Source organism: Euprymna scolopes, chromosome 31 (genome assembly GCF_053919585.1).
Source record: "Euprymna scolopes isolate OS-2025 chromosome 31, ASM5391958v1, whole genome shotgun sequence".
Taxonomy (NCBI): Eukaryota; Metazoa; Mollusca; class Cephalopoda; order Sepiida; family Sepiolidae; genus Euprymna; species Euprymna scolopes.
In genome coordinates this window covers 1,081,146-1,094,074 of record NC_136512.1, presented here as the reverse complement: position 1 = coordinate 1,094,074, position 12,929 = coordinate 1,081,146, and the positions used below count along the sequence as shown (strand labels likewise).

General features: G+C 33.5%; 1 protein-coding gene across 4 annotated transcripts in view; it reads left to right on the top strand.

Moving 5' to 3' along the window:
- Window positions 1-1,549: 1,549 nt before the first annotated feature.
- The window catches only part of LOC145255583 (organic cation transporter protein-like), a 416,644-nt gene continuing 405,264 nt past the window's right edge, over window positions 1,550-12,929 (top strand). For all 4 annotated transcript variants that reach the window (XM_080114055.1, XM_080114052.1, XM_080114056.1 and 1 more), the window contains exon 1: window positions 1,550-1,832. The gene's annotated coding sequence lies outside the window, so the exon portion shown is untranslated. The remainder of the gene's footprint in view (window positions 1,833-12,929) is intronic.

Genomic DNA, 12,929 nt, shown 5'->3' with positions numbered 1-12,929 from the left:
ATATATATATATATATATATATATATATATATATAGAGAGAGAGAGAGAGAGAGAGAGAGAGAGAGAGAGAGAGAGAGAATTTTATTCAAATATAATTTTTCCGAAACAAAAAATTTATTATTTAATATGTTTCTCTAAGGAAATGAGCCTACATCGAAAATCCATGGATTAAGGAAATCACTTTGAATTGTATTCGTTGTTCAAATAATAAAAACCATCTTGTTTATAAAAATTATATTTTTCTGAATGAAATTTAAATATGAAAAACTATATATATTTATTTGTTCTATCTAGTATATTGAGCAATTTTATTTGGTTGGGATTGTCTTATATGAAACTATTCTTCCCTAAAAGTATTTAGTAAGACTTTGTACCACAAGATTCAATAATCTGTGATCCAATTTATCTCATTATTCTTATATATACATATATGTGAGTGTGTGTGTGTGTGTGTGCGTGTGTGTGTGTGTGTGTACATATATATCTGCATATTCATGTATGTATATATACATGCATATATATATGCACACACACACACACATACATACATATATATATATATATATATATATATATATATATAAATATCTGTTTCATCAAATACTTTTGCATGCAAAATCCGATCCCGCATTTTGCTAATTCCTACCCTCTGATGAGAAGGAAAGTATTTCTTTGAAACTCCGCGGATTAAGGACTATCCGCTTCGCTTCGCTTATCTAGTGTTTCCTTTTCATATTAAATGTTTTTAACTCATTTCAAAGTGTTTTTTAACATGTTTTATTAACTGTTTGTTCGTATATATATATATATATATATATATATATATATATATATATATATATATATATATATATATATATATATATATATATATATAAACCGGGCTTCTTCAGTGGAATGCAAATTTTATTAAGTCGCTTGACGAAGACTTGTGGTCTTGATCGACCATCTGTCCGTAACATTAGCACGCTCAGTGTCGCGACCATGTAATTTTTTTCTCTCAGACAGACAGACAGACAGGCAGACAGAGAGGGGGGGAATAAGTAGAGATATTTACATGTGCTTTTGTTTATATATATATATATATACATATATATATATATATATATATATATATATATATATATATATATATATATATATATATATAAACAAAAGCACATGTAAACATCTCTACTTATATATATATATATATATATTTATAGGTATGTATATATATATATATATATATATATATATATATATATATATATATATACATTTACTTTATTAGTGACATTGATAACTTCCATTTTTCAGCCTTTTTTTGTCGCCGCCTTTAGTTTTTTTTGTTTTTTTTTTTTCTTTTTATGAAATTACTGGATTGATACAAATTACCACTATTACTGCAGCAACTACCAATTCTACGAATTTAATTGCAGTTGTAGTAGTAGTTCTGTATTAGTAGTAGTAGCATCCGTATTTCGCTACCCCCCCCCCTTCCTCACTCTCTTTCTCTCTTTCTGTCTTTCTTATTCTGTTTTCCACCTCCTCCTCCTCCTCCTCCTCCTCGACTCTGGGAGAAGTAGAAAAACAAATCTCTCGCACATGTGTGCGGACGTTTTCTTATTTACCTGGGGATTTAATTGCTTGCACTAAGCCTCCAAGAAAAGCAAAGCAAAAAAAAAAAAAAAAAAAAAAAGGCAAAATATCTATCTATATATAAATATATATATCTATATATAGATATATATATATATATATACATACGTATATATATATATATATACTTACACAAATACACATATACACATACGTAATACATAGGAGGGATCTATTTCGCCTTCAACAGGTAAGCGCTCGCTTCTTATATTGCACGGCCGTATAGTTAATCGCGTGCAACAAAATCTATTTTGTTAAATTCATTTATAAAATCGAAATCCTCCATTTCATTTTTTTTTTTTTTTATTTCAAAAATATTTTTTCTTTCCTTTTCGCTTTTTTCCTCCATTTTTTTGGTCGTTACGTTGTTACACCCCCCCCCCCCGAAATAATTTATCGATGTTAAAACAAAAAAATAAAATCTTTTGCAAAAGCTGACAGTAAAATAAAGATGTTGTAGTACCTGTTCTTTCGTTATATATATATATATATATATATATATATATATATATATATATATATATATATATATATATTATTTGCATTCATCGGACTACTATTTTCAGTGTCAGCGTAGTCCGAAGAATCCAAATAATACGTGTAATCAATCCTCATCTAAAAAATTCAGAAGCATCGCTCTCTCTCTCTCTCTCTCTCTCTCTCTCTCTCTCTCTCTCTCTCTCTCTCTTTCTCTCTCTCTCTCTCTCTCTCTCTCTTTCTCTCTCATTCCATTTCATTCAATGAATGGTATATATATATATATATATATATATATATATATATATATATATATATATTATTTGTGTGTGTGTGTGTGTGTGTGTGTGTGTGTGTGTGTGTGTGTATACATATGAGCCATATTCATTGAAACTCTATGGAATAAGGAAAAAAATGTAATTTTTTACTTTATAGAATTTTATTCCAAGTATATATACATATATATATATATATATATATATATATATATATATATATATATATATATATATATATATATATATATATATATATTATTTCTCAGTTCGCAATGCCCTTTTGAGAGTGAGGGCGGCGAGTAAGTTTTAGAAGGTTGGATTCTGTTTGTACATTGAAACACACACGCACTCTCACGCGCGTGCGCGACCTTGTGTCTAACTTTGCCTTTGTTGTGAGAGGAGCAAGCGAAATGGGAGACGTTAACGTAAAAATAAACCACAACAACAAAAAACACTGAAATGTTGATCATGATCATAATTTACTTGCCTGTCCAAAAGGGCAGTGTTCGGCACGGGGTCGGTTTTTAATTAGGGGTAAATCTAGCTTTCCCGAAATAGGGGCTTTCTAGATTAAGACAAAAGTGAAAATTGCCTTAATCCAGAACCACTTCTTATTTTCCTATACGCAATCTCTACGCAATAATTTGTCGATGTTAACAATTAAAAAAAATAAACCGTATAACATCTCATGCAAAAGTTAAATTACGACGTGGTTTAGTACCTGTTCTTACATAATCCTTTTTATCTATTTCTCTTCCTAATTCGCAGTTCCCTTTTGGGGGACAGAGCGATCAACATTACAAGTACTGGTTCTCTCTCCACATCAAACACACGCGTGCGTGCAACCTTGTGTCTGACTTTGCCCTCGTCCGAGGAGCAAAGAAATGGGAGACGTTAAACACCAAAATAAATAAATAAATACGTTGAAATATCCTTATTTACTTCCCCCCCCCGCCTCCACCCAGAAGAGTGCGTTTTAAGAGCATCCACCGTAAATCTAGCGATCCCCAAAAGTGGGACAATCTAGATTAAGACAAAAATAAAAAAATAAAAATTGCCTCAGTCTATTAGGGCTTCATTTTTTCCTTATCGACGACAGAAAAAAATTGTAATATCAGAACATATACTACACTTAGTCAAACGTCCAAATAAATGTTTCTCATTGTTTTGTTCACAATAGTAAACTACGTGTCAGAACAGATACCACACTTTGAACTTTATCCAAAGGCCAAGTAAATCTAACGTAAGGAAAACCAATAATTGTTATATGTTCATCGACGTTTGATCATAAACACTGCCTACTTCACTAGCATATATTTATAAAGCAAGCCATTCACAGATGTTTCGCCGTATCACGGTTCATCAAATGTGGCCATTCCACGTTGAGTATTTGAAGGTTTGTAGTTCTCTCTCAAGAACTTAGGCACCCGGGACGGAAGATGGGATTGAGAAGTCAGCGTCCCCGAGGAAAGACACTCTGACCTGTAAAAAGTGCCTGGGCAGTCCCCGTCGGCATTCTCCCGTAAGGTTGCCTGCCTCGCCGATTAGCAATAAACTAACCCCTTCTCAAAAAGAAAAAGCAAGGATTGTGAGGGTGGACCCCCTAGAACTGCACGGAACTAAACCCTCACCGCAAAATCAACAGGGACAGATCATTACAGGAATGGTCTAATCTCTGTTGATATTGCGGGCCAAGGATAAAAATCCCTAGCTGAACTCGACTTCTAGATTGACTAATTAAGGTTTGCGATCTCCGCTGGGCTAATTCATTATTTAACTGTGTGTATATCGTAAAATCTTTATAATATTCATATAGTAGCGCTTCGTAGTAGTATAATAGAGATGCACTGAAATTATATATCAAGTGAGCTACACAGAAACTACATCCTCAGTTTAACGTTTATTGGACGTGCTTGTATGTGTTGTTATAAAGTTACAAGTTGCCTTCAATAAGTTTCCAGACCTTCTTCGTATGGGCACTTTTATAGTACACACTTAGAATTCTAGTCCCCTTCGAAGTAATCTCCTCCGGATGCAATGCACTTGTTGTACCGTTCCAATAACTTCTGTAAAGCCCCATGGAAGACCTCTTGTGTGAGCGTGTCGATGACCCTCGTCACATCCTCTTTCATCTCCTCGATTGTCTCATAACGACAGCCTCTAAGGTTTTCCTTGAGCTTAGGGAATAACCAAAAATCACAGGGAGCAAGATCTGGACTATAGAGAGAGTAAGGCCTGTCTTGATGTCCATCTTGGTCAAATAGTCTGTGACAAGGATGGAGAATCCTGTGGGCAAATTTTGTGCAAATTTTCCACGTCTTCAGTTTCTTGCAAATAATTGTGTGCATAGTTCCCACACCGACATCAAATTGTGCACTTATCGACGACGGTTCTTATTCATGAAATCCTTTATTTGGCCAATCAACTCTGGTGTTCTGACTTCCTTACTCCTCCCACACCTCTCATCATCCTTCACAGACCTTCTGCCTTCCTTGAATCTCTTATGCTACTGAAAAAATGATACTCGATTCATGCAAAATTGTCCAAAAGCAGTCTGACGCATTCCATACGTTTCTGTGACAGCTTTTTCAAGTTTAAAACAGAATTTTATTGCATATCGTTTTTCTATGGTGTATTCCAATTCCTGCTGCAGCTGTTCATTTGAACCTGAAATCATAGAAATTGATCAATCATTTCATAAGATGTATAGCAATAACATATTGAACTTTCAAGAGTCTACAATTTTAAATGCCTGTACAAAAAAGTTTGAAAACTTATTTACGGCCCTCATGTATTCCAGATGACATTGAGCACTGAAGGATGTGTTGCCTTGATACGACTGAATAGAGTAGAGTTCAAAATGCAATATGATAATTTGTTAAATGTTTCGAATTTGTTAGAAAAACATTTTATTCATACAATTGTTTCAGCCTATTTTTAAAACATATATTTTCTCTTAGTAATAAGTGTGTGTGTGTGTGTGTGTGTGTGTGTGTGTGTGTGTGTGTGTGTGTGTGTGTGTGTGTGTGTGACCATAAATTGACACTACACCAAATACTCGATGAGGGGTCAATGAAAATGGAAAAACTGAGGAAAGAAAGCACTAGCCAGACCTCCGCTGGATGAATGCAAAGAAGACTGTGACCTTGGGGAATCTTATTGACACCCAAATTCCAGTGAAGATTAATGGTCACCATCAACGAGAAATCAATGGTAACCGACTGTTGTTATAATGCAAATTCATCTGCAAAGGTTATTAAAAGAGGTTTAGAATACTGAAAATACAGGGAGACTTGTTGATACTCAGACACCAGAGAACACCACAGGTTGTTTTCAAAGAGAAATCTTTGATGATGGTTTGGGTGACTACTCCTCGAGAATGAATAAATAAATAAATAAATAATAATAATAATAATAATAATAATAATAATAATAATAATAATAATAATAAACATACGAGATAGATAAAAGCATAATGTACGTATATTATTAATTTATTATTATTATTATTATTATTATTATTATTATTATTATTATTATTATTATTATTATTATTATTGGCTCACATGGAGCTTTCACACAAGTAAAGAAACGATCTGATTGGAAACCTGTGGTGTTCTCTGGAAGCTAAGTAACAACAAGTCTTCCCCGACGTCCAGCTCTCTCCACCTCCTTCGATAGCATTTGCAAATGAATTTGCGTCATCGCAACAGCCCCTTACCATTGATTTCTCGCTGGCAGTGACCATTGGTTTATACTGGAAGTACTATATGGTTTATCGTTTCACATCTTTGTCCACAGAGTCTGCATTTGCTGTTTTCTGGTGTTTTATCGATTTTTGCTTTGATATGGTTGGTTCTTATCGAGTTATCTTGTGCTGCAGCTATTAGAGATTCAGTTTCTCGGTTTATATGTCCTTTTCGCATCCATGTCCAAGTGTTTTCGTTATTCTCATCTTTTGTCATTCTTATGAATCTTCCGTGGAGTTGTTTCTCTTCCCACTTCTCTTTTCTCGTTTTGTCATTTGTCTCTCTGTTTTCTGTTTTGTTGTTGGTTTTTTTTTCAGTGTCTCTCGCTGCCATAATTATCCTACCAGTGTTTTGCATTATGTATTTTTCTAGTTCTTTTTTTTTTGTGTGTCCTTCACACAGTCTCTATACAGATCAGTCCTTTCCCGCCGTCTTTCCTTTTCACATAGAGTATGTCAAATTATTATTATTATTGTTATTGTTATTATTATTGTTATTATTATTTTACTCACTAGGAGTAGTCGCACAAGCCATCTTCAAAGATTTCTCTTTGAGAACAACTTGTAGTGTTATCAGGAGTCTGAGAGACAACAAGTCCCCTCAGATGTCCAATACTTTCCACCTTTATCGATAACCTTTGCAGATGAATTTGCGTTGTCGCAATAGCCGCTTACCATTGATTTCTCGATGGCAGCGACTATTGATCTTCACTAGAATTTGGGTAACAATAAGCCTCCCCAAAGTGTCCCAATCCTCTTTGCATTCATCCAGTGGAGGTCTAGCTAGTGCTTTCTCTCCTCAGTCTTTTCATCCTTCTTCACCCTCCTCACTTATTTGGCATGATGTCAGTTTCTGGTGACGTACACACACAAATAACAAAAGAGGGGCGCAAGGCAAGGGCACAGTGGGGGGCATCTTACAATTATACAGTTTCAGTTTTTATGATTCCATGTGATGTTCCTTTGTGTTTTTACATCTGTAGCCATTTCTGTATGTTTAGTTTGTGTCTGTAGTTCATGTGTGTTAATCTCTGCATTCAAGGTTTTTTTTTTTTAAATATTTTTGTTTTAATTATTGTCATTCGATTTATCTTCTCAGCTATCCTTTTGATTTCGATCTCTCCCATTCTTTTTTCAAAGTTTTTCTGTATTGTTCCTTGCGCTCCTACTATTATTGGTGTTATCTTGACTTTCTTCATCTCCCGTATCCCTTTCAGCATCCTGGCCTGTTCCATATATTTCATTCGCTTCTTTGTCTCCTTGATATTCACTCTGTGATCTGCTGCAACGGCAAAATCTACAATCTGATCTGTTCTTCAGGTGTTACTCTTCAATTTCTTGTTCTCTGTCAATGGAGGAGAAATCCTTCACGATTGAGACAATTTTTATTTTTGTTCCTTTTGTCCATTTAAAAAAAAAAAAAAAAACGACTCTAGTGTCTAACTCTGTCCCGTGTGGAGGCATTGTAAATAGAAACTATTATGACAACCGGTCTTCTTGCTTGGGTGGGTTTATACGTTTCTATATCCATATCCCATAGGATTTTGTGAATTTTCATTTTCAAGAACTGCTGTCGGATTGTGTTTGTACCATTTGTCAGCGTGTTCAGGATGACATTGTGTGCATAATTCCTCTCTTCCCCACATGATCTATTGTTATTATTCTTATTGTTTTTTATATATGTACACTATTTATGGTTTTATATACCTCGTATATGTTATTGTTGCTACTACTACTACTACTACTACTACTACTACTACTGCTGCTGCTGCTGCTGCTACTACTACTACTACTACAACTAGCGGGGGCGTCCGGCCTTGCCCGGTCGTAAAATATGTTTACATATATTTTAATTAACGCAGATTTCATATTTATTCTTACGAAGCCAAATCTCTATTGAATATTGCATTTTACCTAATATACAGTAATGATTTCCAAAAATTTTTTTTTAAATGAACAGTCATGATTTTAAAAATTAAAAAAAATATATAGAATCAATTTCAAAAGTTGACTTGTGTGCCATCAGCTGGAATAGAAACCAAACATTTAGCACTCCAGCCACGTTCCCTATCGTTTGGACTATCAACAGATAAAAAAAAATATGTAAAATTAAACCACTTCAGGGTATGAATGAATTTGCACATGCGCAATAGTAATAAGTAATAGAAATATGTTGGTAAATTGAAATGAACATTTTGCGACATATATCTGTGTGCTTTATTCATCCATCTAAGCAAAGATTTTTGTCATTATAAACCATCCTTGGGGTATGATTACTGCTTCCTATTAATTCACTGTTATGTAGCCAGCAGTTTAAAAGTTTATCGGTTAAATATTTACACACAGAGATACATACATTTATTATTTTATATACAGAGATTATTATTTGTACTCACTAGAAGTTCTCACGTCGAGGTGCCCCCAGATTTCCATTACTATTTGCTTCTTTCGATGAACAATGCAAATGATTTTGTGTTATTGCAACAGCCGGATACCATTGATTGCTCGCTGACAACGACCATTGGTTTCCACTTGAATTTGGGTAGCAATAAGCCTATCCAAGGTCTCAGTCCTCTTTGCACACATCCAGTGGAAGGCTGGTTAGTGCTTTTTCTTCTAGGTCTTTCCATCCTCCTTGACCATTCCCGACTATTTGGCGTGGTGCCAGTCGATGCCAGCACTACAATTTTTTGGACGGATAAAGGGAGGATGGAGTATTTATTTTACATTTATTATTATTATTATTATTATTATTATTGTTGTTGTTATTGTTGTTGTTGTTGTTGTTTTACTTATTTATTTATTTATCCTGTCTTACTATCTCTCTCCCTCTTATAGTAGTAGTAGTAGTAGTAGTAGTAGTAGTAGTAATTGGATCTCATTCTTCCGCTATTTGTCTGCTGGGTATAGAATGAGAGATACGTTACACACGGTAGCGTCTTAGTTTTCATTATTTATGTAAACTGCACGATTAGTGCAATCTCTTTCCTTGGCCCTTCCCCCGAGGTCATAGTTCAACATGGGGTTGTTGTTATCTAATGTACCTATTTACTATGCCTCCCCACGGGGCAGAGTTAGACACCAGGGTCGTTTTTTAACGTGGAGAAAATAATAATTAAAAAAAAATTTTTTTTTTTTTTTTTAAACCCGTTCCCCACAAAAAACGGCAAAATTCGGCAATGGAACTAACTGAAGACGAAAAATGTTGCCTCGGTTCAAAAATATTTCTCTTCTTTGTAGCGAGAACAAGAAATGGCAGTATGCTTTGACTGTAGCCAGCCCCAAAATAATGGATCTCAACTAACTCACCACCACATGTTGTGTTTATTGTTTGTCTGAGTCTGTCTGTGTACATCTCTCACCCTCTGTCTGTTCCTATTCTTTCTGTCATGACTGTCTGTCTGTGCACGGTTATCGTTCTATTTATGATTCATTGTCCACTTAATTTATCCATCTATCTATCTATCTATCTATCTATCTATTTCCGTCCATATTCCTATCTTAATCTCTGTATATTTGTTTTCTATCTCTATAGTATTGTGTCTATCTATTATATATAGCATCGATATAATATACTTTATAGCAAAATATGCTACATGTAAACGTTTTTGTATCTTGTATCTTGCTTGCCATAACTATACCAGCTATACTATTGTATTAAGCACTGACAAAAGTATGAATAATATATTACTACATAATATATATATATATATATATATATATATATATATATATACATTATATATATACATACATTATATATATACATTTTATATTTATGTATATATATATGAATTATATATACATTATATATGTGCATATATATAATGCATACATACATACAGTGATGATCATATTTATTGGCACGGTAAAATAAAAGTTAAATTTTGTCTAATAAATTCTAAAAAAGGGATTAAATTAAAGAAAATAACAAAGTATATTATGTATTTTTAACTGGCCTTTCCGATGCAGCAATCGGATTTTAGAAAAAATAAACAACAAAGGAACAACAAACATAATTGCAAAAAACCCTTGTTCAAAATTATTGGCACGATTTATTTAATAATCAATTGTATAGCCTTTGGCCTTGATTACCTTCCTCAGTCGCTTTTCATAGTTTACAACCAAGTTGTTGCACTCTTCAGTAGTAATTTTAGCCCACTCTTCCTGACAATAATCCTCCAATTGAATAAGATTCTTAGGCTTCCTTTGCATTACCCTCAATTTTAATATTCTCCATAAATTTTCAATTGGATTAATGTCTGGGCTTTGTGATGGCCACTCCAAAACATTAATATGATTGTCCTCAAGCCATTTCTTAGTCAGTTTAGCCGAATGCTTTGGGTCATTATCTTGCATGAACCACCAACGACGACCAAGTGAGAGCTCTTTAGCAGAGTCTTTCAGGTTTTCATCCAATATTTAACATAATCTTCCTTTTTTTATGCTTCCTGTGACCTTAACAAGTCACCCTGGTCCAGAGGCAGCAAAGGATCCCCAAAACATCAAACTGCCTCCACCGTGTTTCACTGTGGGTATGGTGTTCTTAGGCAGGAAAGCTTCGCCAGATTTTCTGTAAATATAAGACACTTTATTATGGCCAAATAACTCTATTTTCGTTTCGTCAGTCCATAGAACACGTTTCCAGAATGCAACATCTTTATCAATATGACGTTTTGCAAAGGCTAGCCTTGTTTTCAGGTGCATAGACTTCAATAAGGGAGTCTTTCTCGGACGACATGCTTTTAAACCAGCTCTCTTCAAAACTCTACCAACTGTATGTCGAGATACATTCACTCCAGAGGTGCTCTGTTCATCAACAATCTCCCCAACAGAGATCCTTGGGTTTTGTTTTACTTGTCGAACAATTCATATATATATATATATATATCAACTCTACTACATAAAGTATTGATTTTTTTCAAAAGTTTTAAAATAAAGCTATAGTGTTGTTTTCTTTAGGGTGACAAGTTTATCATTCCACCCTGTATTTTCCGTTCTCATCTTTTTTGACTTATGTTTTACTCAGATTTTCCCTGCTGTAAGGATAGCCCCCAGGGCACCATCCGTTGTCTCATTAGGAGTATGCCACGACGTTGTCAAGTGTTGTGGTTTTTAGTTTCTACAATGATATTTTGATAAACTGGACATGCTGCATCATTTTTTCACTTTTATTTTTGTGGTGTTTTTGCTTCCCTCATCCCCTTTAAGGTGACAATTTTCGTTTCTGTCAAATTCTATGGCATCATTTTCTTATCAACACACTTATTATCAGGAAAGATATTTTTAATTATTTTTCCGCGTGTAGATCTGATGTATTTTCAAAGTGCTCCTCTATTTTTTAATAATATGTATATATATATATATATTATTTCTCCCTCTCTCTTTCTCTTACACAAAAATACATGCACACAGTCACACACACGCACGTGTGCGTGTGTGTATATATATTATATGTGTGTGTGCGTATATATATATATATATATATATATATATATATATACTTTCTTTAATCACAAAAATTAATATACGAAAGTATAATTTTATGCGTAAACTTTAATATTTACTTCAACAGTGCTCAATACATAGGTAGAGCACTTCTTACTATATATATATATATATATATATATATATATATATATATATATATATATATATATATATATATATAATGGGAAAACAAGAGTATGAAATGAAGACACAAAACTAGATATTGGTAGATATAGAATGGATCATTCATTGAATAATGGAATACGGGCAAAATTTGGGGGATAGAAGGGACTTTTTATGCCAAGGCATTTTGAAGCCTAATGCTTCTCATCAGAAGAGTAGAGAAGGTGCTAGGTAGCATGGGGAAGCATAGAGTCCTTTCTATCCCCCAAATTTTGCTTGTATTCCATTACTAAATAAATGATCCATTCTATACCTATGAATATATAGTTTTCTGTCTTCATTTCATACTCTTGTTGTCCTATTGTATAAGCTCCAGTAATTATTGTTGAGCTTGGCATTATCCGGATAAGTCTCCTCTTGTGGAATTGAACTTTCTCTTTTCCGCTTACACATTAAGCTCTCTCTCTCTCTCTCTCTCTCTCTCTCTCTATATATATATATATATATATATATATATATATATATATATATATATATATATATATACATATATATATATATATATATATATATATATATATATATATATATATATATATAACGTTTTTCTTTTTTTTTTTAATCCTTTGAAGTAAAGTTTCATAATTTGTGGATTCATTATTTTTGCGGACTTTTATCCTCATCGTCATAGTTGTTGTTGTCTTTGTGTCACTACGTTTCAGACCACTTATCCTCTGGCCTTCTCCAGGCGACTAACCGCGACGTGATAGGAATTCCCGCAACTGTATCCCCAATAATTACTGCCTTCCATAGGTGTTGTTTCCCCACGTTTTGGCCAACTAATCATCTGCCCCGCTTTCTTCAGACAATGTTCACCTGCAACCGTAGAGACTCAACAGAGACTTTGTGTTTCAGTGTTTCACTGAATGGCATGAATATACCAAATAAAGAGTTCCTCATGAAAATAAAACAGTTTATTTTTTACTTTAATTGAAAAGGATAATTCACGTTAAAATGAATTGGAAACATTTAGAAATCATAAGACAAAAAACATTAAAAAAAAAAACAAAAAAAAAAAAACATCCCGAATGATATAAACAAGCGTTATTGAGCATAGTAAAATTCAAAGGAATGTCTATCCGATTCATTTAGAGAAAAGTTGTAAATAATA